Source organism: Dermacentor andersoni, chromosome 11 (genome assembly GCF_023375885.2).
Source record: "Dermacentor andersoni chromosome 11, qqDerAnde1_hic_scaffold, whole genome shotgun sequence".
NCBI classification, from domain to species: Eukaryota; Metazoa; Arthropoda; class Arachnida; order Ixodida; family Ixodidae; genus Dermacentor; species Dermacentor andersoni.
Window position 1 is genome coordinate 99044299 of NC_092824.1, and position 13171 is coordinate 99057469.

Here is a 13171-nt window from a genome sequence, read left to right on the forward strand (position 1 = left end):
GCAACGAAGTGTAGGCGAATAATGACCTATCTTGTTGCTTGTCTTTCGCGTCATATGCCTCTCCCCGCGCGCACCTCTCCTCCCCATGTTCCCTCGAAGAACGTCGAACATTGCCTTCGTCCTCGTGTCCTCTGCTGAGAGACAGCTACTGCGCTGCACTTTACCCCAACCTTTCCTTCCCATCAACAAGAATCTCCTTCTCTCTCTCTCTCTCTCTCTCGTGACGACGCCACTCCGTGTCGCTATAAACGGGTGCATTAGCGTTAACTGCGTTTCGCCATAGCTTGCGAACGATGTGGCACGTAGTCGCAAACACTGCGTGACATTAAGGTTTCGACATGCGTGGTTCATCGAGACATTGCAGCAGATGATAGACAGCATGGAATTACAAGACATTTGTACGCATCGATTGATCGCATCGCTATACCTCGTTTTCACATAGATTCCAACAGGTGCCTCGCATCTGCATATTCTTTCATCGCTAATAATAAACGTTTTTCAGCGAAACAAATACAGTCAAAGTTTCCACAGGGTAATCTGTTCCATTGAGTTGATTCGGAACGTTTTACTTTCTTTTTTTCGGCCCTTTATTTGAACTCTGACTGCAGCTGGCGCGCTACAAACAATGCTGTGATTTTCTTCTATTAAAAGCAGATCCGATTCTTCTCATTAAAGATGAACGCTGGAATTCCGAAATCAAATTCGTCCTTTCTCTCTAATTTCGTAGTGCTACTCAGCTGAAGAGCTTCGGGAAAATACGAACAAAACGCGCGAGAGAGATTTTTTCCCGAGAAAACTGCAAACTCGTTTCGAATCCTTGACGACGGAATACTGCGAAAAATGTGCAAAGAAATTTACGCTCGTGGACTAATTACGAAAGTTGAATCGGTTCCGATGTCTTGTTTCTTTCAGGGGAGTCTTCTGGGAGCAATACCGAATCCTGGCAGTGTGTAAAATACGAAGAAAAAAGAAAAAGAAAACGAAAAAAGGCAACAAAGCAACAAACTTTAAACACTTTAAACTTTCTCAAAATCGGCCCGCGCTGTCTTACCCAACAGCTTTCCGAAAACGACCGCATTTTTAACTGCCGATTGCAGCTTGATTGCTTTCGCGGAAGATACTCCTTAAGGGCGCAAGAACGGCATGTCTCAAGTAACAAAAAAATGCAAAGGAGAGAGAGAAAAACAAATGAATCGGTTAGCTAGGCTCCTTTGTTTGACGATATTGTTAGCGTTAACAAATGAACCGCGCGCACGCTATAGAGATAAAAGCCGACGGAACGAGCTCTGGTTGGGAGAGAACTAAATTCGTAATGACCGTCGAAAAAGAAAAAGAAAGAAGCAGATTTACTTTTCAAGAACAATGCCGGAAGTGTTTAAGCAGACGACGTGTTACGAAGCTGTCAAGCAGACGAAAAATGAACAGAAAACGGATGTGGTACTGCCGTTGAACGAATTAAGAATAATAATAAGTTGAAGAGTTCTAGCTTGCGAAAAGGAGAATAGGGAAGCTTAAAGTGGCGCTCGGGCGTAGGTTAGTTGTTCTCGAATCAGGATTTAATTGCTGCGAAAGAAGAAAAAGAACAGAGAGAGAGAGACAGATTAAGTGCCGTATGCGAGGCAGCTGACGGCTGGCTACAACGTTAAGTGGAGGAAACTGCCCGGGTCGTAAGATAACTTAGAAGGACAGAAAAAGACGGGAAGTTACTTCAGCACGTGAATCTGTCTTCTTGCAGGTAGCTCTCTAATCACCGATGTGTCCGCTAAAAGTGGGAGAAGTACGGACGACGCATGCGCAAAGAGTGTGAAACATGGCCGACGAAGTAAAAGAGAGTATACGACGTACGTTGGGATTTGCACAGTATATTTTACTGACGTTTCCGCTGGTGGACCAGACTTTGACAAAGTGCTGGTCCACCAGCCTTTCTCAAGCACGTCTGAGACCGCGTTTTCCCTCCCTGGCCATCTCAGAATTCCTTCGGCACCGAGGAAAACGAGATGCATTACCATTTCGCATGGTATGCGAAGGCGAAGTGCCGAGTCCGCTCAATGTCGAGGGCATACGTCATTGCGACGTAATCCGCGAGACACCAAGTCTTGTCGAGCTCTCCTCGTCCTCGCCGCGTAAGCGCGGGGAGAGCTCGCGATGCGCGGCAACCACGCGCTCTCGGTCGGGCGCGTGCTTTGCGCAATTCGCTGCGGGCCGCCGTTTCGCGGGATTAGCGTGGGCGAAATGAGCAGGCGGGTAAATCCTCCCTCCCCTCCCCAAACACGATCTCCCTCTCGACAGATCGCGCTCTAAGCCAGCGGCTTCCCTGATAAGTTGCGTCGGAAGATTTTGTTCTCAAGTGAAATCCTCTGCAGCTGTGCCGTCCTTTTCCCCTTGCGTAAGAGACGCTCTGCACTGTCATTACACTGCGTGGGTAGCGTGCGTGCATGTACTTTGCTTATCTTCGCAGTTGTACGAGATTGGGACATAATCCCGGCGTTCAGAAATGGCGCCTTAAGTTGAAGCCCACGCTCAACTTGATCTAGATGACGCAGTGGGCGTGAACTTGCGCAAGACGCTCGTGGCATTTCCTTTGGCGCGTTCACATTAGGGGACGTATTCTCTGACGTTGACTTTCGGCGGTACTATCGCCTTCGCGTGACGAAGTGCTCAACCAACCAATCGTCTCGTCCGGTTTTGTTCAACCAGCCAATCAACGCGCGCCTTGTGGCCGCGGCGATAGTATCGCCGAAAGTGATCATTCCAGAATACGTCCCCAGGCGTCATCTAGATCGCCGAGGATTGTCTTCGAGTTAGGGCGCACTTTAAGCGAATACGGTGGTGAGTCATAGTTGGCTCGAACCAATGTGGAACGTTATCGCACGAACACGCGTCCCTATACGTCACGTATAGCTCGGCGTCAGGGAGCGTTTAAAGTCGTAGAGATGGGGGGTGCCGACATATATTTTTTGGACTTTCTTTGGCGCTGTACGAAAGTCCAAAACCTCAAAACGCGAAAAAAAAAATCCTGATAAGTATGAGAGCGCGCTAAATAACGCTCATGCAGTTCTTCTTTATGAATCAGTTTTAATTTCGGTATCTTAGAAGTTGATTGGTCGTGACACGTACGCGAGCGCGGCCATGCCATGACAACTTCAAGGCGGCGTCGCCGCCCGTCTCTCGTATCTGCCCGTTTTCTGGCACACTGTGTGTGTTCTCACGATAAGAGTGGCTTTTTTGTTGTTTTTTTTGCTATTGTACAAGGGTAACTTACTATTACAGCTAAAGCAATTTTCTCTATAGTGTCCTTTAAAAAATGTTCCCGATAGATGTGAAGTGTTTCAGCTGGAAACGTAAAGGTAATCAAGAAGTGAACCGCCTGCTTCGTAGGAAGGGGTTTCTTTTAGCTGGTAATATAGCTAGGTTAAATAAAGCTTCCACGCGTGCCTCAGCCGTTGCGCTCTATAGGGGGCGCAAGCCGCTGGACCCTTCTAAGGTCCCTAGATAAAAAAAGAGTTGTAGGGCCTTTCCAGCGAGCCTTTACATGTGCGGGCGACGTTGAGTCGCGTGAATACGTATAGGCCCCCTAGATCTTACCACTAAAGCAGCAAAAGTCGCTATGACTGCTGCACAAATCATTGAAGTCGTTTTTCTTTTAATCTCTTTTTTTTATTTAAGTATACTGTCCACTTTCTTCGAAGTTGCGATGAAGTAACCAGGCTATCTTGAGTAACCAGGGACACTAAAGCGAAACCATAAGTCAGTTTAGACTAATGAAGCATTGTTTGAGAACCCTGCAGGCAGTCATTTCAAAAAAGTAGTTTGATTATCAGATGAGAAAATGAAGGTCTAAGTATCAGTATTTGAATTTCGCGCCGAAACCCCAGCGCCGGTACGAGAGCGTGACGTCAGGGATTCCAAAGTATGTTTTCGGATTTGGGCCGCGTTGGCTAAGTAAGGGTTGCCGAAACTTGCCATGTTTCATATTTCGTTCCTATAGAACACAATGTGGTCAATCTGTGCCGCTATATATAATTAGTAGGCCCTAGAAGATGCCACCAAAATCCAAGACGTCACAGCCCCCAGGTGCGGGAACTTAAGTAGGCGTCGCCACCCGTATTTCGTTCTTGCGCTTTTTCTGGCTTACCAAACGTCTTATCGTTGTAAGAGTGGTGTTTTTGGTGTTGTAGAACGGTAATTTACTGATGCAGAAGAAATCATTTTTCACTTTAGTGTCCCTTTAAGAAGCTTTACGACTACTGACTTACAGATGCCGGTTGAAGGAGCCGAACGCCGCTTGCTATGGCGCAGCGAGATTTTTCAAGGCTGTTGTTTCCAGTGCAGTTGGCGCGGGGCCATCACGGGCTACATCAAACATCAATAGCTGCAAGAAGGCTGTATTAAATGCTATTAGCTTATTTTTATCGTGTAATCACTTCAAACAAGACGCCCAAGACACTACTATCATTAAGTATTTTTGCACAGACAAGCCTTCAGAAACGTTTTTCTTTATTCATTCGTAAGTTTCATCTTAGGTTAGCCTGCACTAGGCTCGTGTGGGGGCAATCGTCAGTCAAGTGGCTACGGTAGGGGCTCGCGTAACTATAGTGCCATCGCAGCTGTGTTCGTAGATTGTCTTGCGATGTCTGGTGTAAGCGGCGCTAGACACAATTCGCGCTTCAGGGAGGATGTACAGGCGCCCAAATCTTTAACTGGCGTGCGCGAGCGGCGACTTTTCCGTGCGTCAGCGCCGTATGACGGGGCGAGGCTGGAAACAGTTTGAGGCTAAGCGCATGCGGACAAAACGCGCTCAGCTGGGCCCACCGTCTGCTAGGCTGTTTCCAGCCTCGCAGCGTCATACGGCGCTGACGCACGGAAAAGTCGCCGCTCGCGCACGCCAGTTAAAGATTTGGGCGCCTGTACCAATGCATTGTGAGACACTGTGGCCGTGGGCTCACTCAGTCTTAACGTTCGCTGTCTATCAGCACAATGGCTACTGTGCAGGCTACACTGTTTCGGCTGTTTAGTTTACCGCCATGGCATGTCACTGCATTCGGTCGTTGCATCTGTCGTCATACACCGCGCGACTAATGCGCGTGGTTACCTAACAGAGAGCCACTGATTGGTGACTATAACGTGCACGCCACAACGGAGTCCGCATCTTCAAATCGCGCGCACAATGACAGTCGATGTAGCTGAATGCCCTAGCCGTAAGTAGATAATATCATGCATCGTGGGCATTATGGTCAGCCTACATTTATGTCCCCTGCGGGTCGAAGACATCTCCCAGTGATCTGCAATTAACCGTCTTGCGCTAGGTGTTTCCAAGCTGTGCCTGAAAATATGCTAATTTCGTCACCCCACTCAATTATCTGCAGTCCCTCCTTCCCTTGGCACACATTCTGTAAGTCTAATGGGCCAACGGTTATATATATATATATATATATATATATATATATATATATATATATATATATATATATATACACCTTATGTATTACATCGCCTGCCCAACTCCATTTTTCCTCTTCATGCCGATGCCAACTAGAATACCATGCATTGTAGTACTATGCTTCTTTGCGCATGCACATGACGATGTTCGAAAGCGTGTAACTTCGCTCTTAAGCACGTTCCAGAAGAGAGAGCAAGAGTCAAGTGGAATCAAGCGACGCGACTTTTAAACAGCTGACAGAATTGATGATTCGAGATAACTCCCGATTTCCGATCACAAATCACACACCGCAATGCAATCCTTATGCCCTGCACTGTAGGACCGACAACACGGACTCACCTGCGCGTCCCTCACGACGACAGCATCCTTCCGTCGCCGCAGTGTCCCGCGCTTCCCGTGAGCGGAACGGGCACTCAGCGTCCTTGACAGCGGAGACGCCGGAGCGCGCGCGCGCGCGCGCGCGGACGAGCTTGAGCTTTCCAAACGCGGCCGCAAAGACACGTGCGATTCGACACGCAACTCGGGCGGCAGAGGGAACCCGGTACAGGAGAGCTCCCTTCAGGCCGGAACCACGCACAACACCGAACACACACTCGTTTTCTTCGCGAACAAACAACGTCGATTCTGTCGAAGCAACGCCGACAACAAACGGCCTTCTCCCGCGCCGCTCGCCCTGTCTCGGGGGTGGTTTTCGACACTCCTCACGACGCGCACAAGTGTCGCGATGTCAGGGGGGAAGCACAAGCACCACGACGGAGGACCGATTCGGTTCAGCGTGCGACGCCGGTTATCCGCACGAGCGTAGGTAGGCAGCGCGCACACACACGCCGGGATATCAGGGCGCGACGGCGACTATCCACGCCCGGCGTGATGCAGCTCTCTCGGCCGGTCTCGTCGTGTCGGGAGGGCTCGCCTCGGTGGGTGTCGTCGCTTCCTGCGAGTCTGGAGTGGGCCCCTCGCGGGGGGTTTTGCTTTTTCTTGCTTGCTTTTTTTTTTTTTTTTTTCTCTGCGGGCGGTTGCTGGATCTCTCGGTGAAACCGGCTGGGCTGGCACCGCTAGCGAGGAGGATGAACACCGGCGCGTGCTCTCGTTGGTGGGAGAGGAGATGCAGTGAAAGAGGGAGAGAGAAAAAAATGAAGAAGAAGAGAAATCCGTTTCACTTCCTCCGGAGGATGATGCTTCGTTCCCCGGTACGCGCGCAGCTTCTGAACCTCGGCGTTGGAGAGCTGCTTTCGCACTGGCGCCGCCGGCGCGGTGTGACTGGTTCTCCCAGTGGCCGCGAGGAGGCACCACGTCGCGGGAGATTTGGAGAGGAAACTAAAGTGCGGGCTTCGAGTGTGCGATAGGAGAGTCGCTCCTCTCCGCCTCGGAGGGAGCACGTGAGTCGGAGTGACCGCATGTCGACGTAGTACAAAGGATCACTCGTTCCTGTTATAGCGGGCCTATCCTATTCTCTCCCATCTCTGCCACATTACTTACTATCGATCCCTCACCCATTCCCGTACAGTGCTGTTGAGGTTGCCTCTCGCAGGTGAGGCAGTTACGGCGCTGTACTTTTCTCCTCTCTTCCATTTAAGAACCACTCACACACGCAGTATCTAAATATAAGTGAGATGTTTTGGTAAACCGAGCTTCGCATGCAGACAGCCTGAGGTTGGTAGTATTTGTAGCGTAGGCCCTCTTCATGCATGGCAAAGCAGCTTTCCTGCAATGCCTCGTGTTAGAACATTGCGTTCACCATAAACAGTCAGCTGTAGCAGTGGGGGTGGAAGTTGTAATAGTCGTTGTAGGCGCACTAGTCGGTGACAACCTAAGAATTGCAACAATTTGTGTACGCTGTCCGACTCGAACCCAATCTACGAGTTGCGGTAGCCAATTAGGCTCACCTATTTGCCTGACCTCAAGTGATCTCGCATGTTTCAAGTAACTTCTTTTTTTCCTTACAGATTGCTCTTTTTGTCAGTGGTTTCAGGATGGAACCTGGACGTAGGGAAAATTTTATGTGTGATCTTGATATCACTGTTCAATCATAGCTAAGATTTTAGCGCCAAGCGACAAGCTCTCATTTTCCCATTAGCCCTTATTTGCATTAGCAGAGCAATGTCATAGAGCTGTGAACGGACTCCAGAGACTCAGCTCTCTTTTGGAGCTGAAGGCAGGCTCACTGCGTTTTGTGGTTGTTTTCTTTCTTAGCTTGTCAACGACTGTAGTAGTAAAAAGGGAAAGACTCAGTTTTGACGTTGATAAGAAAGTTCTCAGAAATAGTGCTCTATACTCATCATTTACCAATGGATGTAGCCTTCCGTAATTGTTTCTAAGTCTTTAAGCATTGCAAATAGTGGTGCCAGTAAAGCTTCCGCGCACTGGGACACCGAGAACCTACCCATGCGTGCTCGTAGCAGGTTCAACTGCACGTAAAAAAAAAAAAAAAAAAAATTCCAGCTTCGCCCAAAGTCGGAGCATTGACAGCGATAGGAAGGTTTCGCGTTGCGTTTGAGCTCCTACCGTAGAGTTCTAACAATACGCGGAGGAAAGACGTCGGCATGACGCGTGCCGCGATGCAACTGCTGGCTGCGTAGCAGGAACAAGTGACCTGGCAGGTAGGTACCAGGCCGGGCTCAACGGTGGCGCGATGAGGAACGCCGGCAGTGGCGGCGTTGCACCTCGGTGAGCCACGAGATGAGATCGACGGAAAACAGCCTCGAAGAAAGAATTATAAGTCGGTGGAGAATCTAAGAATCACAAACAAGCTCCGTCCACAAACAGTGGGCGGAGCTTGTTTGTGTACACCTGTGGCTTATTCCTGATATCGTGATCGTCCACAAAATTTGGTCAGTCGTTAAGGTTTCTGCCTCACACCAGTGGCGCAAAAACAGCCCTTTTTAACACGCAAAATCGTTTGACGCCATGGAAATGAGTAATCCTGATTGACTGGCAAATATGTGTAAATTATGTCTGAATTGCATAGCGTACATATAAGCTTTTTTTCTTAAGAGGAAGCTTTAGCTAGGGGGCTCCTCTATATATACATGGGGATAGAGAAATCGTTTTATCGGCAACCACCACACCAAATTTAATGAGGCTCGTTGCATATAAATGAAAAGTTAAAATCTAGTGAGTGTTGGTAGCAAATTTTTTATTTAGGCCGTCAATATATTAATAAAAATTGTTGAAAATCTCTAATTTTCCGAAAACGAAACTATGCAAAGCGATATCGCAATTCTATAAATTGTATCTAGTAGTAAATCTAAACGGGACAAAATTGATGCATCATACATGGCTTTCAAACAGACCACTAATATGTGAGTAGGACTTTTGCAAAACCCTTGCAAACGATGTAACAAATTCACGTAAGATGTAAATTGATAAATGAAATTTGTCCGCTTTGCGTGCTCTAACGGATGCAGTTCACAAGACTGCGATATCTGTTCTTAGTGCACAGCTACGAATTTATAAGGCTCTAGCTCCCATTCTTTATCAATGTTAACAATTTTTGAAAGCCCCCTTTTTGGGTTTTCGGGCCCCAAATGAAAATTCCGCTTACAACAGTCACTAGAATTTTACATTCTCCCTCAGATGCAACATATTTAATTAAAATCGGCCCCCTGGTTATCTCAGAAAAGCGTTTCTGCGTTCTACATGTACTTGAATAGGCGGTATTGGAGTTGGGCCCGAGCTAAAACTTCCTCTTAAGTTGTATCAAAGGTGATTTAAAAAGAAAAAAAATCCTTGGTTGTACCCGACTATAGATAGATTTAGCCTGTACTATCCGTCCCCTTCAGACCAGTGTATTCACCCCAGTGCGGTGCGCACAAAGGTGCTCAGAAGTATCCCTATGTAGACCGTTTTCTCCGCCATCCCATGGGCGCCGCCATGTTTGATCACGTGGTGACGCGCCCATTGCTTGCCTCAGCAGCCTCCATTGCCTCCGTGTTTAAAATGGGTGTGCATGACACCCGTGGGGCCCAAAAACATCTGTTTCGGGGGATATTGTAGGTGGTGACTGGGTGAACAGCACGAAGTTTTGTTTTCAGCTTAGAAAGACATCTAAGCGCTTTCACGGCTCATCGCGCCTTGTCCAAACGGTGCGAGCATAGTGTACGGTGATTCCACTAAAAACGGCGCTACAAATGCATTCCAAGTGTTCCAGGCTTTCCGCTTATGAATAAAACCATGAACAGTGTGTTTTGCCCTCCGCTCTTCATTTAGCAAACTATTTGAAGCAGCGGCTTGTCATGTTTCTGACTCGGTAAAGCATCTCGGTGCAGCCACTATATATATATATATATATATATATATATATATATATATATATATATATATATATATATATATATATATATATATATATTGGCACCAGGACCTCCCATAAAATGTGGCTGGACTTTCAGGTTTCATTCTGAAACCGGTGACACAATGACCGTTATGTTCGGAGCAAACAGTTGTTTAAAACACGCGGAAGCGTTTGACGTCGGATAAATAAGTGAATCTAAGTGGCTGGCGGGTCTATGCATATTTTGTTTTATTTGGACAACGTAATATCACCTTTTAATTCTTAAGTTGTCACCAACTGTAAGTATACGCGCAATACACATACAAGGCAGAATGTGGCGCTGGCCTTGCGATTGAGTGGCGGGTGTTGGTGCGTACACTTGCTTTCGTCGTCATTGCCGATTTTAAATTTAAGCGCTTCTGGAAGGTGTGCGTTACCTAAGGTCGCATACGGGTCTCACTAGGTGAACACCTTCGCATTCCATTAGAATGCGCCGAGTGGTGGCCAGATTTTTGCTGCAGCATACACATACATCTTGTTGCGAATATTTGCTGCGGTTCGGCCGCCGTAGATGTAGTCGTGTGTGAGACTTTGAATTTAACTGTGACCTGCTTAACCGGAACAACTTGCAGCCCTTCATGCCGCAGTTACCTACGTCACCGAACAGCCGGTGGCTTTTTTTCTCATATCTTGTGACTCTAAGGCAGCTTTTCATCGTATCAAGTCCACCTTACATCAGAGAACGTACGAGCAGATGATATCCGACATCAGGCAAGTACACCACCATGCTTTGGAAACAGGCCACCATATATTGTTTCAGTGAATTCCTGCTGAGTGTGGCATCGTCGGCAGCGACTTTGCTGACAGGGCTGCCCGGTCTTCCCGCGAAGACACCTAGACGCGTTCAATATATTTGACGAGGACGGACGCTGGCAGATAGCTTCGTCTGCTTGCACGCACAAAGCCACAAGCTTTCTGGAGTTCAAGTGCCTTCAGTTGCCGATTGCATAAGCTGGACCCCTTGCTACGATTACAACTGCCGCCTACCCTTTCTTGCGGTGAAACAACCTTACCGTGCCGCTTGTGGCTGGGAGTGGCGTTCACGAACGCCTACTTCTACCGTATACGGGAATGGCCGATAGCTCGATGTGCGGCTCCTGTACGTGCGAGGCAACCATTGAGCAACTATTGTGTGTCAGTCCTCGCAACGCCGTACAACGCCTCTCTCTCAGGACAACTTTAAACCGACTGGACTCGAGACCGTTCTCTGAGTCAAAGATACTCGGACCCTGGCCACCACACCCGTTACTGGGACAAAAAGTGATTCGTGCACCAGTACACTACTTGAAGTGCGCTGTTTTAAGAAACCGCTTGTAGTGTCCCTGTGACTCCTACCACGTGCACTCAGTGCTTATTCCCCCCTTTTTCTTCCCATTGCCCTTACCTCAGTGCAGGGTAGCAAACCCGACGCTCGTCTGGTCGACCACTCTGCCTTTCTCTCTCTTTCTCTCTCTCTCTCTCTCTCTCTCTCTCTCTCTCTCTCCTGCGGTATGTTTTTGTTCTTAGGGAGCTGGCTCGAGCCTCGTACACATATGTCCTTCGAATTTCTTTCCTGCCATTCTTGCAAATCTCCATGCTTAGTTCCATCACCACTGGCGCCCTTTCAAGCGGGCAGCGAGCGATTACTGAAGCTGCACGGCGGTGACGGAAGCAACCTGTCCTGCAGTGATCATGATGATTTGCGCTGCACCCTGGGCGATGTCTCTTTTGAGGATTTTTGTGAGCGCCAATGAGTATTGGGCCACTGGCCAACGAGTACATGTATAGTTATTGCGACAGAGCATTGAAGTAGTCTGTCCATGGCGACGGGGTACACACACACAAAAAAAAAATGGTGATCGTTTTCTTTATTTTGCCGCCTTTTAATGCGACCTTTCGAATAATTCGACTAAACCCTGCGGACCCACCAGGATAAAATTAGCAGTAGTAAACTTGATTTATAGCTTTGTTTGATCTCCCATACTGCACGACGAATGTCACTACGTATATTCTGCCGGGAGGCTCAGTGCACCGCAACAACAACTCAGCGGCTTAACATCGAGGCACTCTCGACGAACCTGCCGTGCGGAAACGCGTTTTAGGCATTAAACGCGTACGCCAAATCGATCTTGCGAAACAAGAGTTGACGAGATTGGCGATAGCGGGAAGCGTGAAATGGATTGGATCTACGTTCGGGCGTGCGTACGTATCTCAGTGCGCTCGAAGAAATGCGGGGGTCTTATCGGATGCTGTATCGCCACCCACGGTAATGACGCCCTGTTTGGCAAACCGCGCCGCCTTCTTCTTGTCAGCGACGCCAAATGGAGAGCTTAATGCCCCCCCCTACCCCCACCCCCACTATCGACCTCCCAAATCTACATCGTTCAGCGCAGTGAGCTCTCTCTTCCCAGTGCTCAACCGGGTCGCCTAGTGACATCTATCGCTCCAGACCGGAACACTCCAACCGAATGAAACATGTCAACCGGATTTGTTCCTTTGTTTCCTTGTTTGCTTGTTTGCTTATTTTATCGTTTTTTTTTTCTTCTTTCAACTCACGGCTAAACCCCTCTATGGGAGTTTGACCAAGACTCGCGTGGATATAATAACCATAGCAAATATATAGCTTGCAGATTCTACACGGATAAATGCACGATTACAGTTGCAAGAAAATGAATCGCGTAGTATGAATTCATGAGAGCTGGAGAAAAAGAAAAGAGGAAAATACGAGAGAAAAAAATTAAGCAAGCAAATTTACCTGGGCAATCGCTTGGAATCAGTCATGCAGTCCTGGGCGATGGCGCAAACATCCCCGTGGGTGTACCCCAGAGTAAAAAGTCTGACTCGAACACTTCGAGACAACCTTAACTGGAACTAGGATGCGTATTTTAGCAGATGTTGTGGAAAGAATATGTCGAAAGTGGTGCTATATGCTTAAGACCTCTACCAAGCAGACATGACTTCACTAATGCTCTGCTTCCATATCGCTAAAACAACGTGTACACTAAAGTCAGCAATTAAGACGCTAATGAGCAGATTTTAGGTGATTAGCGAAATTATCGTGGTAATGTTTATTGCTATTATTGTCCGCCGAACCACGTAGACTTCCTCTAAAAGAGCAGAAACTATATATGACAGTTTTATCCTTTTTTCAAGCGTGCTTTGCATAAGGGGGTAAAAGTATGTGGTATATATGACGGGACCAACCGTCTAGCTTGGATACAAATGTTAGCGAAAAGCCGCCACTGGGATTCGAACTCATAACGCTGCCACGATTCACATTTCGGAGTGGCACGCCCCTAACCACTGCGCTAGCGTGCAACATTTGCGCTTGGTAAATAGTGGTGTCCAAAACACGACGGCTATGACGTGTTTCCGGCTCTCCCATTGCTTCCGACGCATGCAGTCAGCAAAAGACTTAG

General features: G+C 47.9%; 1 long non-coding RNA gene across 1 annotated transcript in view; it reads left to right on the plus strand.

Annotated features, from left to right (window-relative positions):
- The window catches only part of LOC140214069 (uncharacterized), a 128088-nt gene that overhangs the window by 17442 nt on the left and 97475 nt on the right, over positions 1 to 13171 (plus strand). The window lies entirely within an intron of this gene.